The sequence below is a fragment of the Aquila chrysaetos genome, assembly GCF_900496995.4.
Source record: "Aquila chrysaetos chrysaetos chromosome W unlocalized genomic scaffold, bAquChr1.4 W_unloc_2, whole genome shotgun sequence".
NCBI classification, from domain to species: domain Eukaryota; kingdom Metazoa; phylum Chordata; class Aves; order Accipitriformes; family Accipitridae; genus Aquila; species Aquila chrysaetos.
This window is the reverse complement of record NW_024470322.1, coordinates 2,155,403-2,182,408: the sequence shown is the minus strand read 5'-3', so window position 1 is coordinate 2,182,408 and position 27,006 is coordinate 2,155,403. Positions and strand designations below refer to the sequence as shown.

At 44.5% G+C, this 27,006-nt stretch overlaps 1 protein-coding gene across 3 annotated transcripts in view; it reads right to left on the bottom strand.

Moving 5' to 3' along the window:
- The window catches only part of LOC121232404 (polycomb group RING finger protein 3-like), a 187,373-nt gene that overhangs the window by 98,805 nt on the left and 61,562 nt on the right, over window positions 1-27,006 (bottom strand). For all 3 annotated transcript variants that reach the window (XR_005931772.1, XM_041121533.1, XM_041121535.1), the window contains exon 2: window positions 2,372-2,412. The gene's annotated coding sequence lies outside the window, so the exon portion shown is untranslated. The remainder of the gene's footprint in view (window positions 1-2,371; window positions 2,413-27,006) is intronic.

Here is a 27,006-nt window from a genome sequence, read left to right as displayed (position 1 = left end):
CCTACCTCTTAATCAGCAAGCACCTTGTCCAAAAGGAAGCCAAAAGTGAATTTGAAAACTTTTTCCAGAGCAAGTAATCCAATCTAATTTTGAATTTAAAAAGGAAAAAGAAATACCTCTGAATAGTAAATACATATTTCCAGTATACATAAGTTGTAAGGTTGCTTGTAACATTCAAACACAACTTATTATGCCTTCCAATAGTTCAAACAATAATTGTAACTGAGGGAAGTCCTATGGCCATTGTTAAACAAGAGATGGATTTGGAACAAATTATCCCATCCCTCCTGACTCTATAATCCATTAACCTAGTGCCCAGATTCTTACCTGCATTCAAGTTTAAATGCATTTTGTTCCAAATAAATAGGAAGTGCCCATGTAAAGCTCAGTCTATTTAAAATTGCAAAACAGATGAAATCACATTGTTCACCCCTATTAAGCAGGGAATCAAATAATACCTCATGCATTGGTCTATTCAAGTGATATGACAGACAAATTTCTTATCCTTTGGACTGTTTTCAAGCTGCACTGAGTACTTGAGGAAAACAATATCTGGCCATAATTACATAGAAATCAACTCTACTTAATTAAGATAGCATGATCACAGCATTTAAACCTTGTTGCTTTTACAACTAGCAGAAAAAGATTAGCGGTGAAAGTAGCTGTAGCTTTAAGTTACAAGAAGAGAGTATAAGTTTACCTTTGCAAAGCATCACCTAGACTAAAGTCTTCTTGCATCAAATTCTTACTCTTAATTTAAAAAAAACCCCCACATCTCCAAATTCAGCCTTCTGGATTAGAGACTGATTTATAAACAACTCACTAGAGTGCACTGGAGTTAATATGGGAAATACACACCTATATATTAACTAAAGATGTTTTTAGCTTGGCTTCCTTCAGTAACAATGCTTATGTGAATAGTCAGTGCATACAAGATGCATGCCCAAGAACTTCTGAATCTTTCATATGATTGCAGTTGAGTTCACAGGCAGAAATCTCATAGATATTTATGTTCTTAAATAAAAGCAAACAGCCAAGGAGGAGGGACCAGGACTTGAACATTTGCAATTTTACCCTCAGCTTTTGAATGTCTATTTTCCACAGTTGAACACAGCAAACCTTCAGCTGCCACCAAACCTCTATCCAAAATATTGTTTTGTAGTGATTGGTGGAGAGTTACAGAAAAATCTTAGCATAACTTGTTGTTATGGGTTTGTGTGGTGGGTTTTTTTGGTAGCGGGGGAGGGGGCCGCAGGGGTGGCTCCTGTGAGAAGCTGCTAGAAGCTCCCCCAGCTCCAAGTTGGACCCGCCTCTGGCCCAGGCCGACCCAATCAGTGACGGTGGTAGCGCCTCTGGGATAACATATTTAAGAAGGGGAACCTGAAGAGCTGTTTTTAACCCAAAAAAGAAGTACTTTTCACTAGGAAACATTCTTTAAACAGAACTGAAAAATCCACATTGTGACTACTTGAAGAAATAGGAGACCTTCTAAAGTTTCAGAGACCTGACTCAATCCTGAAGAGAAGGAAAAGTTTTATTTTGAAAAATTAGAAAAATGAGAGTACTAAAAAGATTGAATGAGACCTAGCTTTCTGTGAGAATGAGAAAAAGGCTATTTTTCTAAAATCTGTTCCAAATTGTAAGAAAGGGAAGAGATTCCCTACAATTTCTTGAATGAATCCTGAAATTGGTAAGGGAAGAACTAGCAAATTTAATTTCTAGGAGAGTGCTGTTGCTAGCAGCTGTAAAGCACTGAATTATTCAGACACAACATATCAACACTGGAGAGGAGTAAAAGAGGCAGACCTCTGAATAGATGGAATATGAAAACCAAAACAAAAAACAGTCAAATCCAAATATCCAGCCAATATGCCAAAATGACTGTTTGAACAGAGACTAATATTTCTTCTTTTTGGTTCTAAATAACGTTATGTTATACCACACTGAGGCTAGGAACAGTATCGGTGCCTGATAGCCCAAGTATTCAACCAAGGGATGGAGTAGAGGAAACTACAAAAGTATTTGGAGTACACTCCCAATTTAAAGAAAATCCACAACAGGAGAGGGTGGAAGGGGGGTAGGCATGTGTCAGTCAAGTATCCTCATTCATGCTATACTTTCTCTACTAAGGTAATGTCTTGTTAAAATTATCAACCGGAAGGGTTAGCAGTATATTACAGACCTCTTCAGTAAAGTTATGCCACTAACAAAACAGGTTTGAAGAAGCAGCTTTCAGAGATTCCAGCAAAGAAAACTTATTAGAGTAGACTCACAGAAACAGAGGACAAGCAAAGAGACCCCTCCTCAAAGGAGTGGCTTTATCATTAGCGTATATGCTAGTCAGGAATATTTTGGGCTACATGAGACATACCTCTTAAAACTGCATTTCTTTTCAGTCTGCCATCCAGAGACCTGAAAAGACAGAAAAATAATCTGCAAGTTAGCATCCAAAACTCCTTAAAATCCAGCCACCACATAGAAATCTTAACCTACTAAGCTCACCTAACGCTACCTACATGTATTAATTCAAAACAACTCAAAGGAAAAAGAAACATTCATTTTTTTATAAAGAAAAAAAAAGGAAAGCCTGCCAGAATTAGAAGAAAAAGGAACTTCAAGAAACACCCATATAACATCCTCTATGAAAGGACAAGCTTACCACAGAAAAGTAAAAACAGCCCCAAATTCAAGCAGTCCTGATACCATGTGGTGGCAAAAATACCAAAAAAATCAATTATTTGCTGTACTGGGTCTGGATGGGATGGAGTTAATTTTCTTCATAGCAGCCTGTATGGTGCTAACCACCAGCATAAAGGGGATTGCCCAGGACTTCAGTTGGCTGGCACCTGCAATCCCTCCAAAGCCGCCTCTGACAATCACAATACGCACAGTGTCATCCACAGACAGCTTGGAGCCCACCATGCGTAGCAGAGCTTATTCAGGAGGAAGAGAGCTATGGCAGCGCAGTGCTGTTTTGGATTTGTGACCAAAACAGTGTTGATATAACACACCAATGTTTTAGCTATTGCTGAATAGTGCTTACACAGCATCAAGGCCTTCTCCATTTCTCACTCTGCCCCACAGCGCATAGGTTGGGATGTGCAAGAAATTGGGAGGGGACTGCCTTGGTTTTGTTAAACCACGACAGGGACACAACCAGAACAGCTGACCTGAACTGACCAAAGGGATATTCCATGCCATATAACATCATGCAGCAGCAATAAAATCGGAGGGGAGGGGGGATTTTGGGTAAGTAGCCATTGCTCAGGGACTGTCTGAGCATCGGTCTACTTGTAGGAGGTGGTGAGTGACTGCCTTTGCATTGTCTTTTTTTTTTTTCATTTTTTTCTTTCTTCTTCCTCTTTCCTTAGCTTATTATATTATCTTTATCTCAAAGCATGAGTTTTCTTGCTTTTGCTCTTCTATTCTCTCCCCTGTCCTGCTGGTGGGGGGAAGTGAGCAAGTGGCTGTGTGGTGCTTAGCTGCTAGCTTGGGTCAACCTACCACATCTGCACAAATGAGAATGACAGAAGAAAATGACTGGTCTGATAAAAAGAAGATTTGGGTTTGAAGAGCAAGCAGTATTATTCTCAAAATCTATTTAAAAGTATCTGCTCTCCATTTCACTGAATTTTCAAAAAATTTTCAGATGGAAATCTGTCATATCTCCAAAATCTTCATATATTTTCCAACATAAAAGGAAAAAATATTTTTCCATCACTTTCCAAACAGAGGATAATCACATGAACATTTTAGCTTGACAAAAGAAGGCAATTTTTTTAAAGTTAATTCACACAGGAAATATCCAGATGTTATAAAGACAATGAATACTGCTTCTTTATCTTCCTCCATCAAAATCAAAGGCATAGCCTGCAATTATTAATTTTGCTTTTATATTGCTTAAGGAAATGATAAACACTATGGTACAATGATACTTCATGACAGCAATAGGTGAAAACCAGAATGCAATGCAACTGAACAATCTCTCAGCACCTCCTTTGGGTACTTTTTTTTACCACATTCAGAGAACAAAGAAATGTTAAACACTGCCACACTGAAAGCAGAGTGGCATTAAATGCCTTTGTGTTGGTACCAACAACAAAAAAATTCACACAGAGAATAGAAAATCCCTTGGCTGTAGAGGAGAATGGACTTGAGGATGCATCTGCTGCAACAGCAGCAACATTCCTTAAGCAAAAAAATGTCCTAATTTATATTGCGGTTGAAGAAACTGAATTACAGGTTTACCACCAGAGCATTCTGAAAACACATCACAACACAAGTTTATGATCAATGAAGATGTTTTCTAAGACAAGCCCAGGGGTCTCTGTGTCCCAAGCCAATGGATGTGGCTGCTGCTTTCCTGTTTGCAGGTTCAACCAGTAACAAGGCTGAGTGTGTATCCCAGAGATGCACACGTGCACACATACTGTCACAGAGGACACTAACATGGCCAGCTACACAAACTGCCACAGATAGGGTGCTGCCTTTAACAATACCCACATATAACACTACCAGAACTCACATAAAACATAAGTACAGCTAGCCAAGTTTCCCTCCTCCTCTCTGGCTGATCAGGATTTAAGTTCACTAGTGAAAACACATGTACCCTCACTCTCTAGATTCACAAGCACACATACATTCAGAGATCCCTCAAATATCAGCACAGCCCCTCTGTCCATCTAATATCCATGCCCAGATCCTGAGCCCTCTTACCCACTATATGGGTCTCCTACTTGCCAGCTAGTCTAGTTTGATACTTGCTAGCAAACAGGTGCATGCACTCACACACTCATTTTACAGGCACCCCCACACTCTCAGATCCCTCCAATATCGGCACTGGCCCTTTGCCAGTCTGATATTCCTGCTGAGATCCTGGGCCTCCTCCTTAAGGGCTAGTCCAGCTTGAAGTTTGCTAGCAAATTACAGAGACACATGCACAACAGGTTAGGGTAAAATACAAACATTCCAACCCCCCCTAGTAGCTGGCACCTAGACACATGAGCCCTGTGACCTGCCATCCCTACATCAGCTGCTGATTCTGTGACCCTCACTCACTTTACTCACCCTGGTCTCCCCAGTAGCTGGCACCCAGGACACAAATGGGCCCTATGACCCACAGTCCCGGTCCAGTGGCTGATACCAAGACCCTCACCCGCTCCAGTTGCTGGCACTGAGACTCCCACTTGCTCTAGTTGCTGGCACCACAGGCCCAGGGGTGCATACACCCCCAGTCTGACTCCAGTTGCTGGCCCCATATTCACTCATATCCATCCCCCCCAATAGCTGGCAGCCAGACACATGCTCCTTGGATCCATGGCCCCTCCAACTACTGATGTTGAGACCCTCACTCACTCCAGCCACCTAAAAGGAGAACAATAAGTTCAAACTTACTTGGAGCAAGGAAGTTTTGCTGGAATTAATAAAATGCCTCAAAATTAAAAGGATTTTTTTCTTCAAAATAAAGTTTTAAAATATTCAAAGCTTTGACAAAATTCTTCCTGCTATGTTTAATAAAATAAACTAGCTAGAAACACCTTTATTGTTGAATAGAAATAGTTCAATATTTACATTTTCGTTAATAAGTGAAGTTATGATTAGCAGCATGCATAGCCTCTCTATGAGAGAGTTAATCTATTTGTGAAGGCATTAGATTTTTCATTATTACAGCCATTTCTCAAATACTCATATCTGAGCAGTACTCTTAAATCATTTTTCCCATATGCGGGAAGCTATCAGCAGAGGGCGTCACAAACTAAATAGAGCAGGTAAACAGGTTAATTAATTAATTTTCATCAAGTGGAAAGAAATACCTACGATCCTATCTCAGTAAGAAAGGCCTGACAACAAAGGGCATAATAGAATAGCTGTTTTAATAAGATAGAATAAAAAGAGGAATATTGATAGCAAGTAACTCTTATGTCCCTTCAGATGCTGGGAAACCTGCTTTCATGCAGCATTGGACAGACCCCAGATGGATTTTTCCCACGGCATGCTGTGCGGATCCTGTCCATAGAGTAGTTCCTGCTCCCTCCCATGCCATAGTGCCTTTTATTTTGTGTAAAAAACAGAACTATATATATTCTTCTGACATTTTGGAATGTTATCTCTGTGATAACATCCACCAGCGCACAGCACAGGCCGGCACGGGGCATTCCAGCAGATTCCCTTGCAGCATCTACTCATGCTAACCTATGGGCTTTTCAAGCTTTAAGTACAAGGCCCAATAGAGCAAACATGGCCTGCTCAAGATCACTAACTCCTTGAATACAACGTCTTCTGCAAAGCTCCCAATACAGGCACTCAGTGCCTTTTTTTTTAATCAGTTTTCACAGGTAAGGTCTGCCCTCAGGCCTCCCAGGTCCCTTAGCCTAGTGGCAGAATCTGAGGGAGTGAAGCATTACCCACAGTAGGGGAAGAAAGAATTAGGGAACACTTAAATTGGACACACACACACAAGCCCATAGAAACAGCTGGGATGTATTGAAGGGCACTGAGGGAGCTGTCCCACGTTGTTTTGAGGCCACAGTCTACCATCTTTGAAAGGTCATGGTAATTGGATTGGTTCCTGATGACTGGAAAAAGGCAAAGGTCGCACCCATCTTCAAGAAGGACAACAAGGAGGATCCAGGGAACTACAGGTCAGTTAGCCTCACTTCAGTCCCTGAGAAGGTTATGTAGCAAATCCTCCTGGAAGCCATGTCCAGTTACATTAAGGACAATAAGGTGATTGGGAACAGCCAGCAGGGATTTACCAAAGGCAAACTGTGCTTGACCAACCTGATAGCTTTCTACAATGACATGATGGGTTGTGTGGGCAAGGGGAGAGCAGTGAATATTGCTTACCTTGACTTTAGCAAGGCTTTTGAAATGATCTCTCATAGTATCCTTCTAGTGAAATTGGTGAGGTATGGACTGGGTAAGTGGAACAGGAAGAAAATTGGCTGGACCACCAAGCTCAAAGGGTTGTGATCAGCGGTAGAAAGTCCAATTGACAGCCTGTATTGGGTTTGCATGGCAAGGTTTTGGTAGCAGGGGTGGCTTCTGTGAAAATGATAGTTCTTGTGAAAAGAATGGGTGAAAAAGAAGGTTGTCCCTCAATTATTAAAAGTATTAACTGTATCTCCTAATAAAATAAAGAGGGCCAGAGACTTGAAAAGCACTCTTGTCCTTCCAATGAGAAACCCTTGTACCTTCTAGGTTAGCTACTAATAGCATTTTCTGCATGTATATATATATATATGTATTTAAACAGTAGTATCATTAATCCTAGAGCTGTCTGAGTGTGAGTTAACTGTGTATTTAAATTGTTTTTCTTTTGCAGTAGCAATGTTTTACTCATTTGTTAATCTTATATGTTTATACATGAATACAGATGTCTTGTTACTCACTAACTTTCTCTAAAAGCATTCTGTTTAAGATCTGTATGTTGAAAAAAATACAAGCATAAGCAGAAAAAAGCTAGAAACTTGAGATAGATGAGAATGGACAGTGTGTCAGTCACTGAAGGGGGTTACTAAACTGAGACCTTTGTTCAGAACCAGTGCAGCACACCTACTGTAGATACTGAGTTAGCACTATAAAACTGAGTGCAGGCAACTGGTAAAGAATGCTTGCTTATGAGCCTGCTATTCATAACATTTTGATAGAACTTCTTGTTCTTTCAGACAATAGTGCCTCATTATTTCAGATACCTATTATATGCCACTAGTCTCATCTGAGATGTTTATCTTTGGTTGATTTTCCATAAACCATTATCCAATTTTTAATTTACAGAAACTGAACACAGATTCCATGTTGAGATCTCCATATCTACCTTCACAGACTCTTCCCTTCCTTCCTGTAGTGATCCTGACTAGAAGACCATTGTACATTGAGGAGTTAGTGATCCACATGGCAAGGTTTTGGTAGCAGGGGGGCTACAAGGGTGGCTTCTGTGAGAAGCTGCTAGAAGCTTCCCCTATGTCCGATAGAGCCAATGCCAGGCGGCTCCAAGACGGACCCACCGCTGGCCAAGGCTGAGCCCATCAGCAACAGTGGTAGCACCTCTGTGATAACATATTTAAGAAGGGGAAAAAGTTGCTACACAACATAAACTGCATCCGGAGAGAGGAGTGAGAATATGTGAGAGAAACAACTCTGCAGACACCAAGGTCAGTGAAGAAGGAGGGGGAGGAGGTGCTCCAGGCACCAGAGCAGAGATTCCCCATGGTGAGACAGGCCATCCCCCTGCAGCCCATGGAGGTTAAGGGTGGATGCCCGAAGGAGGCTGTGACCCCGTGGGAAGCCCACGCTGGAGCAGGCTCCTGGCAGGACCTGTGGACCCATGGAGAGAGGAGCCCACACTGGAGCAGGTTTTCTGGCAGGACTTGTGACCCCGTGGGGGACCCACACTGGAGCAGTGTGCTCCTGAAGGACTGCACGCCGTGGAAGGGACCCACGCTGGAGCAGTTCGTGAAGAACTGCAGCCCGTGGGAAGGACCCACGTTGGAGAAGTTCGTGGAGGACTGTCTCCTGTGGGAGGGGCCCCACACTGGAGCAGGGGAAGAGTGTAAGGAGTCCTCCCCCTGAGGAGGAAGGAGTGATGAACTGACCACAACCCCCATTCCCCATGTCCCCCTGCACCGCTGGAGGGGAGGAGGTAGAGAAAATCGGGAGTAAAGTTCTGCCCGGGAAGTGAGGGGTGGCGGGAAGGTGTTTTAAGATTTAGTTTTTATTTCTCATTATCCTACTGTGATTTGATTGGTAATAAATTAATTTTCCCCGAAGTCAAGTCTGGTTTGCATGTGATGGTAATTCGTGAATGAGCTGTCCCTGTCCTTATCTCGACCCATGAACCTTTCGTTATATTTTCTCTCCCGTCCAGTTGAGGAGGGGGAGTGATAGAGCAGCTTTGGTGGGCACCTGGTGTCCAACCAGGGTCAACCCACCACACAGCCTGTTACTAGTGATGTCCTTCAGGGATCAATATCAAGGCCAAAACTGTTCAACATCTGACGTGGTTTAAGCCCAGCCAGCAACTAAGCACCATGAGGCCGCTCGCTCACTCACTCCTCCCCGCCCCCTCCGGTGGGATGGGGATGGAGAATCAGAAAGGAGAGAGGGGAAAAAAAAAAAAAATAGAACCTCGTGGGTTATGTCCTGGTTTCGGCTGGGATAGAGTTAATTGTCTTCCTAGTAGCTGGTACAGTGCTATGTTTTAGGTTCAGTATGAGAAGAATGTTGATAACACTGATGTTTTCAGTTGTTGCTAAGTAACGTTTAGTCTAAAGTCAAGGATTTTTCAGCTTCTCATGCCCAGCCAGCAAGAAGGCTGGAGGGGCACAGGAAGTTGGGAGGGGACACAGCCAGGGCAGCTGACCCAAAGTGGCCAACAGGGTATTCCATACCATGTGACGTCACATCTAGTATATAAACTGGGGGGGAGTGGGGCTGGGAGGGATCTTCACTCGGGAACAAATTGAGCTGCCTTCCTGCCCTTTGGGCCCAGCCTTTCTGCTGAAACTGATAATGAAGGCATGAGGAAGCATCTGGGTTTGGGGTTTTTTTTGGATAGAGATACTGGTCTGAAACAGCAGTCCAGCAGTTGGACTTAGATCATCCATTTATTTCTACTTTAGCTCTTTAACAGCTGCTCAGCAAAGATTCAGTAATTATTGAACTAAATTAGATTCATGCTGGCAATTCCGGCTCGGTTTCAAGCTTTGACTCTAGAGTGATTATCATTTGTTTTACTTGCATTTTGTGCTCAACAGAAAATGCAGAAAATGTTCAGTGTGCGGCAAACATTTTTTTTTACTTATATAAACAAAGAGATATTTCCTTCTGCAGACTTAAAGATGCATTTTCAGGTTAAGATGAAAACAAGTGTGTAGAATGCAATTGTTTAAAAATTCAGGAGTTAGTCTGATGATTATGCTTGAGGAATTAGTATTATTTTTGGTGCTTATAAAGCATTCATTACTGTTTTAAAACCAAATATTTGGGATCTGTGTTATAGTATTAGTTAGATAACTTCCGTATTTTAAAAATGCCAAAAGCAAGTTATCCTTGGAATAGGGTCTTGGCCTACGGAACAGACATAACTCAGATAGTTAGGCTAAAGTAGGAGGCCCACAGTTTGACCTTGTGTATGTTGCTATGTAGTTCTTAGGGAGGTAACTTTAGGTGGATAAAGCAAAATTAGAAAATTGTTATAAAAAATATGCATAACTGACAGAAATAGCAAAACTAAACTTATACAAGGATATTTGCCCGGCAACTCAGTATAACAATCAATAAACAACAGCTTGGATCAGCCCACTAACCAGTAAACATGAAACATTGTGGAGGATGCTCTCCAGCTCAGCCTAAAGAGGTGGCAGCAAAACTCTACCTTCTGGGACACCTAACCGTGGAGGACCTCCAGGGGCACCTGAGGCCAAGCTCATGCAGCTGGACCCACCATGCTTAACATCCTACTCCTCCTGACTACTGACAACTGCCACTCCTGTCAGCAAGGAAAGGGGAAGTAGACACAACTATGTTTCTATAACTTTATAGTGCTCTATTGTATTGGGTATATGTGGCAAGGTTTAGATAGCTGGACGGAGAGAGGAGGAAGAAACAAAAAGAGTGAGAAACAACAGTGGGAACACCAAGGTCAGAGAAAGGAGGAGGAGAAGGTGCTCCATGGCACATCCCCTGCAGCCTGTGGAGGACCCATGCCGGAGCATATGGATATTCCTGAAGGAACTGCTGCCTGTGGAGAATGCATGCTGGAGCAGATTGTTCCTGAAAGGACTGCAGCCTGTAGAAGAAGCCATGCCAGAGCAGATTTTCCTGAAGGAACTGCAGCATGTGGAGAATCCACGCCAGAGCAGAAGAAAAATGTGAGAAGGAAGGAGCAGCAGAAATAAACTATTACGTACTGACCGTAATCCCCCATTCCCCATCCCCCCTGCATTGCTTGAGGGGGTAGAAGAGTCTGGAGTGAAGGCGTGAAGTTAGGCATGGGAAAAAGGGGAGGAAAGGTGCTGTTTTAATGTAATGATACTGCATATCACATGTTTATTTGCTGGTTGATCTCAAACCCAGGGTTTTAATGGTTTAACTAGTTCACAAAACTTTCCTTGCAAACCACTATGCTATGGTAACTTTTCTACAAAGAATGATCCTTAAAATGTAGTAACTGCTAAAAAAAGATGTAGACTTCTATATTTAAACATGTTTATCCTTGGATTATGTTCTCAAAATAATTTTTGTATATATTTTGCAATATGTTTTTCTAATCAGTGCAAAACATACAATTGCACTGGGTTAAAGTGGCAAGGTTTGGGGGGGGCATGGCTACAGGGGTGGCCTCTGCGAGAAGAGACCAGGAGCTGCCTGAAGGGAAAATTCAAATTGTAACTTCTCAGCAATGGTAATTTGAGACCAAGGACTGATCTAGCATGGAGGGCAAGAAGGCCTGACTGCAGAAGGGGTTAAACTGATTGGAAGCCATAACAATCCTGGAAAAGGAGTTCTCAGGGGCCACTTTTGGTAAACAGAGCTGGCACTTGGAGGATGAACCCAACACCAAGTTAAGGCTCTTGATGCCGACACTCATATGATCGGTGCTGGTGCAAATGTATATAATGGATCGGCCTCTGTTGCATCTTTGCAGACTCCTTGCAGAACAGCTTGTGGTGGAAGGACTCTGCCCAATGCATTGCTCATTAAATCTCTTTATACTTAAGCACAAACGTGTGTTTAATTCTCTTCAAGGGGTACATTAAAAATTCCCAACACTGCCTCTGCGTGGGACAGAGCCAGTTCCAGACAGCTCCAAAACAAACCCACCACTGTCCAAAGCTGAGCCAATCAGTGAAGCTGGAGGCGCCTCTGTGATAACATTTAAGAAAGGGTAAAAAACGCTGCACAGCAGCTTTGAGAGAGAGGAGTGCGAAAAAATGTGAGAGAAACAACCCTGCAGACACCAAGGTCAGTGAAGAAGAAGGGGGAGGAGGTGCTCCAGGCACCAAAGCAGAGATTCCCCTGCAGCCTGTGGAGAAGACCATGGTGATGCAGGTTGTTCCCCTGCAGCCCATGGAGGTCCACGGTGGAGCAGGTGGATATGCCCTGAAGAAAGTTGTGACCCCTTGGAGAGGAGCCCACGCTGGAGCAGTCTGTTCCTGAAGGACTGTACCCCATGGGAAGGACCCGTGCTGGAGCAGGTCTCGAAGAACTGCAGCTCATGGGAAGGACCCACGTTGGAACAACTTATGAAAGACTGTATCCTGTGGGAGAGACCCAATGCTGGAGCAGGGGAAGAACGTGAGGAGGAAGGACGGGTACAGGCAAAGTGTTATGAATTGACCGCAACCCCCATTCCCCATGAACCCCTGTGCCGCTGGGGGGGAGGAGGTAGAAGAGTCAGGAGTGAAGTTGAGCCTGGGAAGAAGGGTGGGGGGTGGAGGAAGGTGGTTTTAGTTTTGTTTTTATTTCTCACCATCCAACTTTATTTTTAATTGGCAATAAATTAAATTATTTTCCCCAAGTCGAGTCTGTTTTGTCTGTGACAGTAATTGGTGACTGATCTCCCTGTCCTTATCTTGACCCATGAGCTTTTCCATCTTATTTTCTCCCTCTGTCTTGCTGAGCAGAGGGGGTGAGAAAAAGTGGCTTGGTGGGCATCTGGCAACCAGCCAAGTTTAACCCACCACACAGGATCTTCACAGAGAAGGCTGGATGTTTGTGACTTCTAGCAACAGAATGAAGGCTCCTTCTTCTCCATCTACATTTACAGAACACGTTTAGCACAGCACCCTGGAAATATGAAAAGGAACAAACTCTGTCAATGGAAACATCAGTGACAGCTGAACCTGAACCAAGCAGACACATGAATAGGAAACAGCATGCGTGTCACAGTCCGTTTGGATCTCTCAAATTTACAGGACAATGTACTCTGTAAATTAAACTTTATTTTATGAGCTTATTAGGAAAGAAAACAAACACACATGACAAACAAGGGCTCAATCCCCTTTGTACAGACTAGTCTAGCAGATGAATTCACTACTTCATCACTTAACTCATGAAGTTTCTCACTCACAAGTTCTCTAATTCATAACTCGCAACTCATAACTTGTAACTCATTGTCACAGTTTAACCCCAGCCAGCAACTAAGCACCACACAGCCACTCACTCACTTCCCCCCCTGACCCAGTGGGATGGGGGAGAGAATCAGGAAAAAAAGTAAAACTCATGGGTTGAGATAAGAACAGCTTAATAGAACAGAAAGGAAGAAAATAATAATGATGATGATAACAGTAATAAAATGACAACAGTAATAACAAAAGGATTGGAATATACAAGTGATGCACAATGCAATTGCTCACCACCTGCCGACCGACGCCCAGTTAGTCCCCGAGCAGCGATTCCTCCCAGCCCCACTCCCCCCCCATTTTATATACTAGACATGATGTCACATGGTATGGAATACCCCGTTGGCCACTTTGGGTCAGGTGCCCTGGCTGTGTCCCCTCCCAACTTCCTGTGCCCCTCCAGCCTTCTTGCTGGCTGGCCATGAGAAGCTGAAAAATCCTTGACTTAGTCTAAACACTACTTAGCAATAACTGAAAACATCAGTGTGTTATCAACATTTTTCTCATACCTAATTCAAAAACATAGCACTGTACCAGCTACTAGGAAGACAATTAACTCTATCCCAGCCGAAACCAGGACACTCGTGCACCTATGAGTAAAATAGTTACGTAGCCAATGGTGAGAGTGCTCATCCTTCCTCCTCCGTCACGGTGCAGGCGTTCCCTGTATCACACTGGGAAGCCCAAAACCCTCAGCAGTCCAGCTGCTGTTGGATCTGCTTCAAAAATGTTTTGGGTAAGCTGACATATTTATACCCTCCAGCTTGGAAGTTTGTTCTATACTATTTCCATGAGTTAGTGGATTCTGAAGAAACTGTCAGACAACCAATATGCAAGGATTATGGCTGCGGGAGACAATGGCTGCATAATGACCTTTAGCCCTTCCTGGCCACTATGTCCTGCCTATGTGTTGCCCTTGCTTTGACCTAATGGTGCTGCTCCCAGCATACATCAGGCCTTAGTATGAGTTGTGTCTGTCCTAGTTTCAGCTGGAATAGAGTTAACTGTCTTCCTAGTAGCTGGTACGGTGCTATGTTTTGAGTTCAGTATGTGAAGAATGTTGATAACACTGATGTTTTCAGTTGCTGCTAGTAGTGTTTAGACTAATGTCAAGGATTTTTCAGCTTCTCATGCCCAGCCAGCGAGAAAGCTGGAGGGGCACAAGAAGTTGGCACAGGACACAGCCAGGGCAGCTGACCCAAAGTGGCCAACAGGGTATTCCATACCATGTGACGTCCCATCTAGTATAGGAACTGGGAAGTGGGGGCGGGGAATCGCCGCTCGGGGACTAGCTGGGTGCCAGTTGGCGGGTGGTGAGCAATTACACTGTGCATCATTTGTACATTCCAATCCTTTCATTATTGCTGTTATCATTTTATTAGTGTCATCATTATCATTATTCGTTTCTTCTTTTCTGTTCTATTAAACTGTTCTTATCTCAACCCAAGAGTTTTACTTCTTTTTCCCGATTTTCTCCCCCATCCCACTGGGTGGGGGGGAGTGAGTGAGCGGCTGCGTGGTGCTTAGTTGCTGGCTGGGGTTAAACCACGACAGTGTCTTAGCCAAAATCTGAGCAGGAGTTGAGCAAACAGTCACACGGGACGCGGGTGATTGTTATCAGAGACTCCCTTCTGTGGGAGATGGAGGCACCTATCTGCTTACCTGACTTGATGTCTTGGGAGGTTTGCTGCTTGGTAAATGCTTGGATTGGGGATGTTGCAGAGAGGTTGCCAAGATTTGTCTGGCTTTCAGGCTACTACCTCTTGCTGCTGGTCCACATAAGCACCAACGATGCTGCCAGGGAAGCCCTTGAGCGTATCAAGACATAATCAAAGGATTTGGGGGTGAAGGGCATGGGAGACCAGGAGGTGTTCTCTCTTAGGTTATGGGATAAAAAATGGTTTATCTGCACATCCACAAAGGAGCACAAGGGGACAATGACAGGTAGAATACCCTGTCCCAGCTACTCCCAGGCCCATCACAGGAGCCATCAGCCCACCACAAACCCAGAGGAGCACAGGGGCACAATGACAGACAGGGGGGTCTGAGTGCCAGCAACTAGAGTCAGACCATGGGTTGGAGGACCCACGTGTCTGTGGTGCCAACAACTGGAGAGACCAGAGCGAGCGGATTTAATTCCCAGCAATTGGAGTGGGACCTTGGGTCATAGGGGCCCTGTGTGTCTGTGGTGCCAGCAAGTGGAGTGAGTGCTGGTGTGCAAGTGAATGTATGAACGCTAGCGAAGATCAAGCCAGACTAGTTGGCAAGTAGGTGAAGTGACCTGGGAGCTAGTTATGTATGTGTATGTGCCTCTAAGGGTGAGCTGGCTATCAGAGGGACCAGGGGAGTCTGGGTCAGCTGCCAGAGAGACTGTAGGATCTGGGGGGAGGGAGTCTTTAGGGCCATGACTTGCTGGTGGGTGTGTGTCTCTAAGGGTGAGACCACAGGGGGTTGGCTACTGGGGGACCAGGGGAGTCCCGGCCAGCTCTGTGTGTGTGTGCACACACGTGCATATATGTGTGTGACTGAGGGGGTCTTTATCAGCAACTGGAGTGGGGTTGCGGCCTCGGGAGCTCATATGTCCATGTGCCAGCAAGTGGGCAGACTGAGTGTCTGACACCAGCTGCTGGAGGGATACACATTGTACATCTGTATTTATATTCTCACTAATGGACGTCCATGCTCATCAGCCAGAGAGGGGAGTAGGATGAGGTTGCTGGTGTTGTCTGTGTTTGTGTGAGTGCTCTGTGTGTCTGTGTTATCTGTGTGGCCAGCTGTGCATATACATATATACGTGGTGTATATGTGTGCTCGTGCCTACTGGGAATACATTTTCAGCCTCGTTACTGTTTGGACCTGGGGCATGGAGCTGCAGCAGCCTCACTTCTCTCAGACTGTCAGATCTGTCCCAAAATTTCCCCTAACATTCCCCTCAGTCTTTCTAGTGAGGGGGAAAGGTTCACGTAGGAGTGGATGCAACCAGCAGGTCAACACGTGGCTGCATTGCAGGCAGGGCTTTGGCTTCTTTGACTACAGGAACCTCTTTGAAGAAACAAGTGCTGCTGAACAGGAATGAGATCCATCTAACAAAGTGGGACAAGCAAATATTGGAAAACAGGCTTCCCAACCTACCGAGGGCAACTTTAAACTAGTACATTGGGGAAGGTTACCATAACCTAAAAAGAAGTGAAGGCATGGGGGTCAGTGAGGAAGTGTCCACGGGACAGCATGATGGGGGAGGCTCTTGCACTTCTGTGAAAACAGCATGACTGGGGTGGGGCTATCTCAAGTATTTGAATATAAATGCACACAGCATTGGAAACAGGAGGAATGAAAAGGTTTCTAGTGGTTTTGGCTGGGATAGAGTTAATTTTCTTCATAGTAGCCTGTATGGACTATGTTTTGGATTTGTGATGAAAACAGTGTTGATAACACAGGGATGTTTTAGTTATTGCTGAGCGGTGCTTACACAGCATCAAGGCCTTTTCTGCTTCTCAGACTGCCCCGTCAGCGAGCAGGCTAGGGGTGCATGAGAAGTTGGGAGGGGACATAGCTGGGACAGATGACCCCAACTGACCAAAGGGATATTCCATGCCATATGACATTACACTCAGCAATAAAAGCTGGGGGAAAGAGGGAGGAAGGGGGGACGTTTGGAGTTACGGCGTTTGTCTTCCCAAGTCACCGTTACGCATGATGCAGCCCCGCTTTCCTGGAAATGGCTAGACACCTGCCTGCCGATGGGAAGTAGTGAATGAATTCCTTATTTTGCTTTGCTTGCACATGCAGCTTTTGCTTTCCCTATTAAACTGTCTTTATCTCATCCCATGAGTTTTCACACTTTTCCCCTTCCCATTCTCTCCCCCATCCCACTGTGGGGAGAGTGAGTGAGCAGCTGTGTGGGGCTTAGTTGCATGCTGGGGTGAAACCGTGACAAAGTTTATACACAGTCACAGAGCTATGACCTCCTTGGGATTACACAGATGTGGTAAGATAGTTGGTATGACTGGGGTGCTGCCATGGATGGATACAGGCTCTTTCAGGAAAGACAGGCTGGGAAGGTGAGGAAGAGGCAGGGATAGAACTTTGCCTTGAAACAAGTGATAAGTCAATCATAGGATAATTGAAGTTGGAATGGACTTCAGGAAGTCTCCAATCCAACCCCCTGCCCAAAGCAGGGTCAGCTATGAGGTCAGACCAGCTTTTCGGGGCTTTATCCAGTCTTGTCTTGAAAACACTCAAGGATGGAGACTGAACAACCTGTCTGAGCCTCTGTTCCAGTGCTCGTCTGTCCTCATGGTAAAAAAGTTTCTTCTTATAGCTAGTCAGAGCTGCTCTTGTTTCAGCTTGTGCCCATTGCTTTTCACGCCCCCCCCACCACCACTGTGAAGAGCCTGGCTCCATCTTCCTGATGACCTCCTCATGGGTATTGGAAGGCTGCTATTAGGCCCCCTCAAAGCCTTCTCTTCTCCAGGCTGAACAAGCGCAGTTCCCTCAGCCCCTCCTTATTGGGCATGTGCTCCAGCACCTTGACCATCTCAGTGACCCTACACTGAACTCACTCCAGTTTGTTGATGTCTTTCTTGTATTAGAGGGCCCAAAACTGAATGCAGTGTTGTAGATGCAGTCTAACGAGTGCCACGTAAAAGGGCATAATGACTTTCTTCACTCTACTTACTGCCTGTGCTCCTGTTAATACAGCCCAGCATGCTGTTGGCCTTTTTGGCTGCCAGAACACACTTCTGGCTCATGCTCAGATTGCTGTCTACCCAGATCTCCAGGTCCTTTTCAGTAGAACTGCTCCCCAGTCAATCAGTCCCAGCCTGTATCATTGCCAGGGATTCTTCCTTCTCAGATGCAGGACTTGGTATTTGTCCTTGTTGATTTCATCAGGTTCCTGTTGGCCCATTCCTCCAGCCTGCTTAGATCCTCTGAATGGCAGCCCTGCCCTCAAGCATACCAACTGCCCCCATGCCCTTCAATTTCATGTCATCTCCAAACTTGATGAGAGTACACTCTGTCACTTCTTCTAGATCATTGATAACAATGTTAACCAGGGCAGGTCCCAGGATAGACCCCTGTTTTGACTGCTGCTGTTTAAATTGACTGTTAAAATTGTGCTGCTAGTCATAATGGATGACTAACAAAGAAAAGTCTATTGAACATGGAAAACATTAAACAGTTAAAGAAGTTGTGGGAAGAGTAGAGCGGCTTGTTCTTCCCTTGTTTTCACTCCTCCAGTGAATAGATCATAGGCTAACATTAGGGACACTTTAGGAATGACTCAGGGCTCAAGACAGGAGGCTGGACTGCACAGCCAGAAGAGTTGTAAATTTCTTTTGGCAGCAGCAAGACATTAGCTTCACTCCACTGTTTGTGAAGCCAGTCTCCAACACAGTTAAGCAAGGTGCATTCCAGCTGCCTCTTTTCAATTAAAATGTATTAGACTGTTCAAACCATTAATTACTTGGGATAGGGTCTTGGCTCATGTCTGAAGAACAGCCTAATACTCTTTTGGGTGCTGAATAATCCCTACCACACAAGAGAAGGGGAAAACTTTTCTACAAGATTATAGTTGAAGAAAAGCAATCTCTGACCAACCAGATTTGGCCCTACTGAACCAGTTTTCCATTTTTGACAAATGATCGCTAGCTTATCTAAACCCAAATTACTCTCTGTGTTCTTCTATTTCCTCTATTTAGAGCTGAGAAAACAAGTTCATACCTGCATCAAGATGTAATACATCTGCTAAAAAATCTGAAGGGGCCTTGAAGGGCCAGAGCTTTCTAAATCTTTGGAAATACTATATAAATACAGCATGGCCTCAAGGGTAACCTTTTTCATTAATACCACTTTAACTTTCTCTAAATAAAATCCAGTTCATTATCACTAAACAAAATTATTTATAGAGGCAGCAGGTTTTGAAGTAAAACAATATTCATTTTTGTGCACTATTCAAAAATCTGGTTGATTGGCAAAAAATTAAGTTAATTTTCCCCAAGCTGAGTCTGTTTTGCCCGTGACGGTAATTGGTTGAATGATCTCTTCCTGTCCTTATCTCGACCCACGAGACCTTTGTTATATTTTTCTCTCGCCTGTGAAGCTGAGGAGGGGGGAGTGATAGAACGGCTTTGGTGGGCACCTGGCATTCAGCCAGGGTAAACCCACCACAAAATCACATGTATCATGAAGAGATGGAAAGACCTTTGACTTCCAGTAATTAAAGGTTGGCTAAAGAGAGCCCTCAGTCTCATGAAGAACAATGTCCCTTCAAAATCAAGTCTGCAGTGAGATGCTGTTACAAAGTAGCTGAGCTACTAAAGTAACAGACACAGGACAAACTTCACCCAAGTCTTAACTTAATCTTCATGTGGTGGGTTGACCCTGGCTAGATGCCAGGTGCCCACCAAAGCCGCTCTATCACTCCCCCTCCTCAACTGGACAGGGGAGAGAAAATATAACGAAAAGCTCGTGGGTCGAGATAAGGACAGGGACAGCTCATTCACCAATTACTGTCACAGGCAAAACAGACTTGACTTGGGGAAAACTAATTTAGTTTATTACCAATCAAATCAGAGCAGGATAATGAGAAAATAAAAACTAAACCTTAAAACACCTTCCCCCCACCCCTCCCTTCTTCCCGGGCTCAACTTCACTCCCGAATTCTCTACCTCCTCCCCCCCCGAGTGGCACAGGGGGACGGGGAATGGGAGTTGTGGTCTCTTCATCACACGTCTCTGCTGCTCCTTCCTCCCCAGGGGGAGGACTCATCACACTCTTCCCCTGCTCCAGCATGGGGTCCCTCCCACAGGAGACAGTTCTCCACAAACTTCTCCAACGTGAGTCCTTCCCACGGGCTGCAGTTCTTCACAAACTGCTCCAGCATGGGTCCCTTCCACAGGGTGCAGTCCTTCAGGGACAGACTGCTCCAGCGTGGGTCCCCTGTGGGGTCAGAAGTCCTGCCAGAAAACCTGCTCCAGTGTGGGCTCCTCTCTCCATGGGTCCACAGGTCCTGCCAGGAGCCTGCTCCAGCGCGGGCTTCCCACGGGGTCACAGCCTCCTTTGGGTGCATCCACCTGCTCCGGCGTGGGGTCCTCCACGGGCTGCAGGTGGATATCTGCTCCACTGTGGACCTCCATGGGCTGCAGGGGGACAGCCTGCCTCACCATGGTCTTCACCACAGGCTGCAGGGGAATCTCTGCTCTGGTGCCTGGAGCACCTCCTCCCCCTCCTTCTTCACTGACCTTGGTGTCTGCAGAGTTGTTTCTCTCACATATTCTCACTCCTTCCTCTCTCCGGATGCAGTTTCTGTTGCGCAGCAACTTTTTCCCCTTCTTAAATATGTTATCACAGAGGCGCTACCACCGTTGCTGATGGGCTCAGCCTTGGCCAGCGGTGGGTCCGTCTTGGAGCCGCCTGGCATTGGCTCTATCGGACATAGGGGAAGCTTCTAGCAGCTTCTCACAGAAGCCACCCATGTAGCCCCCCTGCTACCAAAACCTTGCCACACAAACCCAATACGCTTCATTAAAACATCCTTTTGTAATACAGATGAGGGACTCTAGATACCAACTGACTTCTGGCTTTAAAAGCTGTCAGCTAAATAAAGATGCACATTTGTATTAATGGCTTTCTATGACTTTATGCAAGATAATGAAGGCTCAAAAAGACCACCCCAAAGAAGCCAGAAGCTAAGTGAGGCTGTCATCAACTCCTACAGAACTTAAGTTTTAGTTGTTATGTTTGAAGAGATCTTCCCCTTCCTCCCTCCCATCATTTACATGTATCAGTCAACTTCCTTCACAGAACAAATATATCACTTCTACATACAGTGAAAAAATCCAGTTACATAGGATGTTATACATATGTCTGTATCTACAGAAGCCAACCACTTATTCACAGAGACTAGTACATATTGTCTCTCTAGTGAATAATGTTGTAATATTATGTAGTAGACTACAGGGATTTTTGTACCTACTTATGAAGCAGTTACTGACCTCTATTCATCAGGAAAGAGAATTGGTTCCCATTCTCATACAGATATTGTTGTATTTCTAATAATGGGATGAAGAAGAATAATCTCTAAATAGCAATCAAAGACAATACTGCTGGATATTTACTAGGAAGCCTTCAAAAATTCACATGCCCAGCCATCTGACTCCACCTATTAGAATAGGCACAATGATAGATGAGTAAAGCATTGACTGCTAAAAAGCAAGTCTGTCATGAGAAGCCAGGAGCCACCAGCTGCCAAAAGGTTAGGAAGGTGCTAAAATTTAACTGATTGGACATCTGCAATTTTTTTAAACCTTCCAGTAAAATTTAACAAAGCCCAGATTACAGTCAGACAACTCTAGCCAAACTTGAAGCCTTAATTGAAAGAGTCTGAAAAAAAATGTATATTTATGCCTCTAGTTAAGATTTCAGCAACCAACAATGGTTTCAATTTAATTTTTCTGACAATCCTGCCCCAGCTGCTCCAACAGAAGATGAGTAAATGAAATTACTAGAATTGCCCCTAAACCTTGTAAACATGTAACAGCTACCATGTATTCTTTCTGGAGTCCGATGTACCCTCATAACCTTTATAAAATTGGCTGTTTGACAAGTTATACAACACAAAAAATGAGCCTTGTAAAATTCCCTTTCCTCTTTTGTTCTTGAAATCCTAGAGTAGTTTTAAGATGTACTCTGCTCTCCATTTTAGAATCACAGAAAAGTCTAGGTTGGAAGTGACCTCTGGAGATCATCTGGTCCAACCTTATGTTGAAAGCAAGGCCTTAGACTAGGTTATTCAGAGCCCCATCAAACTAAGTCTTGAATATTTCCAGTGAGAGAGAGTCCACCACTTCTCTGGGCAATTTATTCCAGTGTTTAATTACTCTCACAGTGAAGAATTTTTCTGTCCTATCTGGACAGAATTTCCTCTGAAAGAACTTGTGCTTGTTGCCTCTTGTCCCATCACCGTGTTTTCTTGTGAAAAGAGTATCTCCACCTTCTCTAACAACTTTTTAGGTATTGGAAGACTGTGATTAGATCCCCCTCAAGCCTTCTCTTTTCTAGGCTGAAAATCCAAGTCCTCCAGTACAGTAACTAATAATGCCCTAGCTAGGACAATTGTAGCTTTTTCAGCTGGTGGATTATTTTGACATGTTGACCAGACCCAAAATAACTACGTTAAACCAAATATGCAAAAAGAAGAGCCTTGAATTACTGATATCCTAAATCCAGATACCTTAGCATGAACTTCTCACTATTTCAGTGCAATAAACTCTATCAATTACATTTAGCAAACAGCACAAAGGTAAGAAAGTTGGTGTTTCTTTTCCCATTACATTTCATTAGCCATGCTTCTTGCAGGTCATATGTTCTGAACCCATCTTACAAAATCTATATTTGGGCTCAGTCACACTGGCTAAAGGAAGGATTCCATCTCTCACTTTTGCAAGGCTTAATGAAGTCATTACAGGAACACATCCCTTTGAAATCTCCTTCAGTTGTTGCATGTGCCTCATGTAAAATGAATACTATGCTTTGTTGGTATGCTCCTTCACAAAGTGGAAATTCCAATATTCTGTAATAGCTGGATAACTGAACAGGGTTTATTTATTTATTTTTTTTATTTATAAGAACTGGAACATTCATCCTTTTCCAAGCCATAACATCAACTGTGAAGAATTCTCCAACTTTCACAGTGTGGGTTCAGAAAGGGCCACTATATTCTCAACATTTAAATGTTTCACTCAATAACTTACAGGGAAAAAATGAGGTAAAAAAAGTCAACAATTAAGGCATTTCTTCATTACATAATCTAATAATGAATCAGTGTTCAAACATACCTTAAGGAACATATGGAACATACTTTGATTGTTCCAGTGGAGTCTTTTGTCTGTATTCTAAGTCAAGGCCATTAGTACCAGCTACATTTCCCAAACTATGACAGACAAAATCTTAAGATAGAATGAAACCTCAACTATAGAAATGAAAGCAGTATCATCACAACAGTAACACTACAACATTACACTGGTCTAAGGGACATGGTCTCAGAGAGAAGAGCTCAGTGGAAAATGACAACAGTGTTCTGGATTGTTTTGTCAAAACATGGAGAAAAACTGCTTCTCCACGAAGCTAATCTTGAACAAAACCTGAAAGGTCTAGATTATCACAGCCACAGAAAAATCTCACTGATCATCACAGGAGTGTTTCATTTATGTAAGAGCTGACAGACTCATTCCTGTGGTTTAAGAAATTATTGCCTGCAACTGTCCACCCCTTGCTAGACATGGCCACCCTGAAGCAAAAAACATATATTTGCACCTCAGATGCTCAACAGTATGTCATATTAGCACAAACCATTGATGAAGCAGGTTTTGCTAATATAGCCTGAAGATAGAAAAAAGGGAAAGAGGAAATTATTCAGAAAAGGGGCAGGTGGAGTGAGAACTAGATTCACCAACTTGCCTGTCAGCGAGAATTCTCAGTTTTGTTCTCCTACTCTACATATTTCAGTTACATATTTGACCTTAAAGGTCTCAAAAAAATATCATCTGTATTTTCCCTTACTGCTTAGTGCTCAACAGGGTTTGCGCTTAAGTGAACAGAAGTAGTGAAAAATGTTTTTGAAATTGCCTATTACAAACCACTTAATTCAACCTTGGAGCAAGTAAACAATTATTAATTACCCTTAATCAGCACCAGATGCAGCATTAACCACCAGCTTTGCTTATTCTACCTAGCATGGTGTCCTGGGTTCAGCTGGGATAGAGTTAATTTTCACAGGAACCTGGGAGGTCGGGAGGGGGGGGGGGGGGGGGGGGGGCCACAGCCGGGACAGCTGACCTGAACTGGCCAAGGAGCTATTCCATACCATGTGACATCATGCTCAGTATATAAATGGGGAGCAGCCTGGGGCGTGGGCTTGGCTTTCAGTGGGGGAAGTGGTGGAGTGTCAGGTTCTGGGTGGTGAGCAGTTGCACTGTGCATCACTCCTTTTGTATATTCTTTTATTAGTACCGTTGTTGTAACTTCTCTTTTTGTGTTGTCCCAGTAAATTGTCCTTATCTCAACCCATGAGGTTCCGTTTTTTTTTTCTTTTCTCTTTTCTGATTCTCCTCCCCATCCCACCGGAGGGGGGCGGGAGGAGTGAGCGAGCGGCTGCGTGGTCCTTTGTTACCGGCTGGGCTGAAACCACGACAGTCCTTTTTGGCGCCCAACGTGGGGTCACGAAGGGTTGAGATAATGACAGATCTGGCTAGAGTGTGTTGAAACAAATTTGTCATACGCATTTCTTAAATAAATAGATGTTAGTCACAATGTTGGTTCATTTGTTCTCATGGTGGCATTGTGTAAGTTCTTATATGCTCTATGTATTGCCTGTAGTTACATTTATCACCTCTGGGAGAGGGATCGGGATTATCATTTTGCTGTACTGGGCAATGTCGACTTGTGAAATGATTACATCACTGGTCATGAGGTTAAGCTGGTATCTATATGCAGCAGTGATATCATTTCCATACTTTGGGCACCTTCTATCGGATTTTATTGGTAATCGCACCCAATCCATGGGGAAGTCAGGGGGGGATACTTCCCCCCGTCCGTTCGCCTCCCTTCTCTCCTTCCGGCTAATTACAACAGCTTTTGAGAATTTTGAATATCCTTGGGATGTGCAAGCCAGCGTGCTGTTAGTGCTATGCCTCCTGAATATGTTTCAGGTCTTGTTTAGGGCTACAAAAAGGCTCTTTAAGAGTACCACCCAGAGATCTGCCCCAAAGATGGATATTCATGGGTGGCACGGCATGTGGCAGGATATGGGCAGGTATCCAGAGAACTTCTCACCTCCAGTGGCTTGGAAGTTCACTCCCGAACAACTACAGAACCCTCATGAAGTGGTAGAATATTTGAAAGAAAAATGCTGTGGCTATTCCAGAGAGACACAACTTACCGCACTGTGCTGGGCCCTGGCCAGTATCTACCAAACACTGCTTGATACTAGGCAGCACCCTCAGGGGGAAAAGAGGGAAAACAGAGCAACAGGCACCATGGCTACCCCTATCCCGGCAACAGGTACTGCAGCTAAACCAGAGAAGCAACCAGTGCCAGTATCAGTCGCCCCTGTACAGAAAAAGAAACACACAAAGAAATCAGTTTGCTTAGTGAGAGATGAAAGTGAACCAGGGTCATCGCAAGAACAGGAGGAAGAGGCAGAACCTGAAATAATCACCTGATCTTTATCCCCGAGTGAGTTGCGCGACATGAGAAAAGATTTTTAGCCACCACCTAGGTGAGCACGTTGTTACCTGGCTGCTCCGATGCTGTGATAATGGGGCCAGTAGTATGGAATTAGAGGGTAAGGAAGCCAAGCAGTTGGGATCTCTGTCTAGGGAAGGGGGCATCGACAAGGTGATTGGGAGAAAAACACAAGTCCTCAGCCTCTGGAGGCGACTTCTGTTAGGTGTGAAGGAAAGATACCCCTTCAAGGATGAAGTTACATGTCACCAAGGCAAGTGGACCACCATGGAGAGAGGTATCCAGTACCTGAGGGAATTAGCTGTGCTGGAGGTGATTTATAATGATCCAGAAAATGCGCAGTCACCCACAGATCCAGATGAAGTCTAATGCACACAACCCATGTGGCAGAAGTTTCTACGAAGTGCACCACCAACCTATGCCAACTCATTGGCAGTAATGTCCTGGAAAGAAGGCCATGGACAAACGGTGGACGAACTGGCTGTCCAACTCCGGCAATATGAAGGAAGTCTCTCTTCCTCCCTACGGGCCTGTGTCTCGGCTGTAGAGGAATTGTCCCGAGAGTTCCAGCAATTCAAAGTGGATATGTCCTCCTCCCCACCTGTACAGGCCCGCATTTCAGCTATTAGAATTGTTCCTCTGCCCAAGAGAGAGGAGGGAGAAAGTACACACGATGGGCTAACCTGTGGTTTTACCTGCGTGACCATGGAGAGGACATGAGGAAGTGGGATGGAAAACCTACCTCAGTCCTGGATGCACGGGTACGGGAGTTGCGAGAAAAAGCAATCAGAAAAGAGGATTCTTCTTGGAAAACTGCTGCTCCAGTTTCTCGTGAGCACTCCCCCAGACAGAGTAGAAGGGCTAATCTCATTTCTGATCCTCTTGAACGGACTTCTGATTCACATTTGCGAAAAGTGAGTAACGGATACTCTAACCAGGATTAGAGGGGTCCTGCCTCCAGCCAGGTGGAGGAAAGGGACAACCGAGTCTACTGGACAGTGTGGATTCGATGGCCTGGCACATCAGACCCACAGGAGTACAAGGCTCTAGTAGACACTGGTGCACAATATACCCTAATGCCATCAAGTTATAAAAGAGCAGAACCCATCTGTATCTCTGGTGTGACAGGGGGATCCCAAGAGCTAACTGTATTGACAGCTGAAGTGAGTCTAACTGGGAATGAGTAGCATAAACACCCCATTGTGACTGGTCCAGAGGCCCCGTGCATCCTTGGCATAGACTATCTTAGGAGGGGGTATTTCAAGGACCCAAAGGGGTACCGTTGGGCTTTTGGTATAGCTGCCTTGGAGACGGAGGAAATTGAACAGCTGTCCGCCTTGCCCAGCCTCTCTGCAAACCCTTCGGTTGTGGGGTTGATGAGGGTTGAAGAACAACAGGTGCCAATTGCTACCACGATGGTGCACCGGCAGCAATATTGCACCAGCTGAGACTCCCTGATCCCCATCCACAAGTTGATTCATCAACTGGAGAGTCAAGGAGTGATCAGCAAGACTCACTCACCCTTTAATAGTCCCATATGGCCCGTGCGGAAATCTAATGGGGAGTGGAGACTAACAGTAGATTATCGTGGGCTGAATGAAGTCACGCCACCACTGAGCGCTGCTGTGCCAGATAT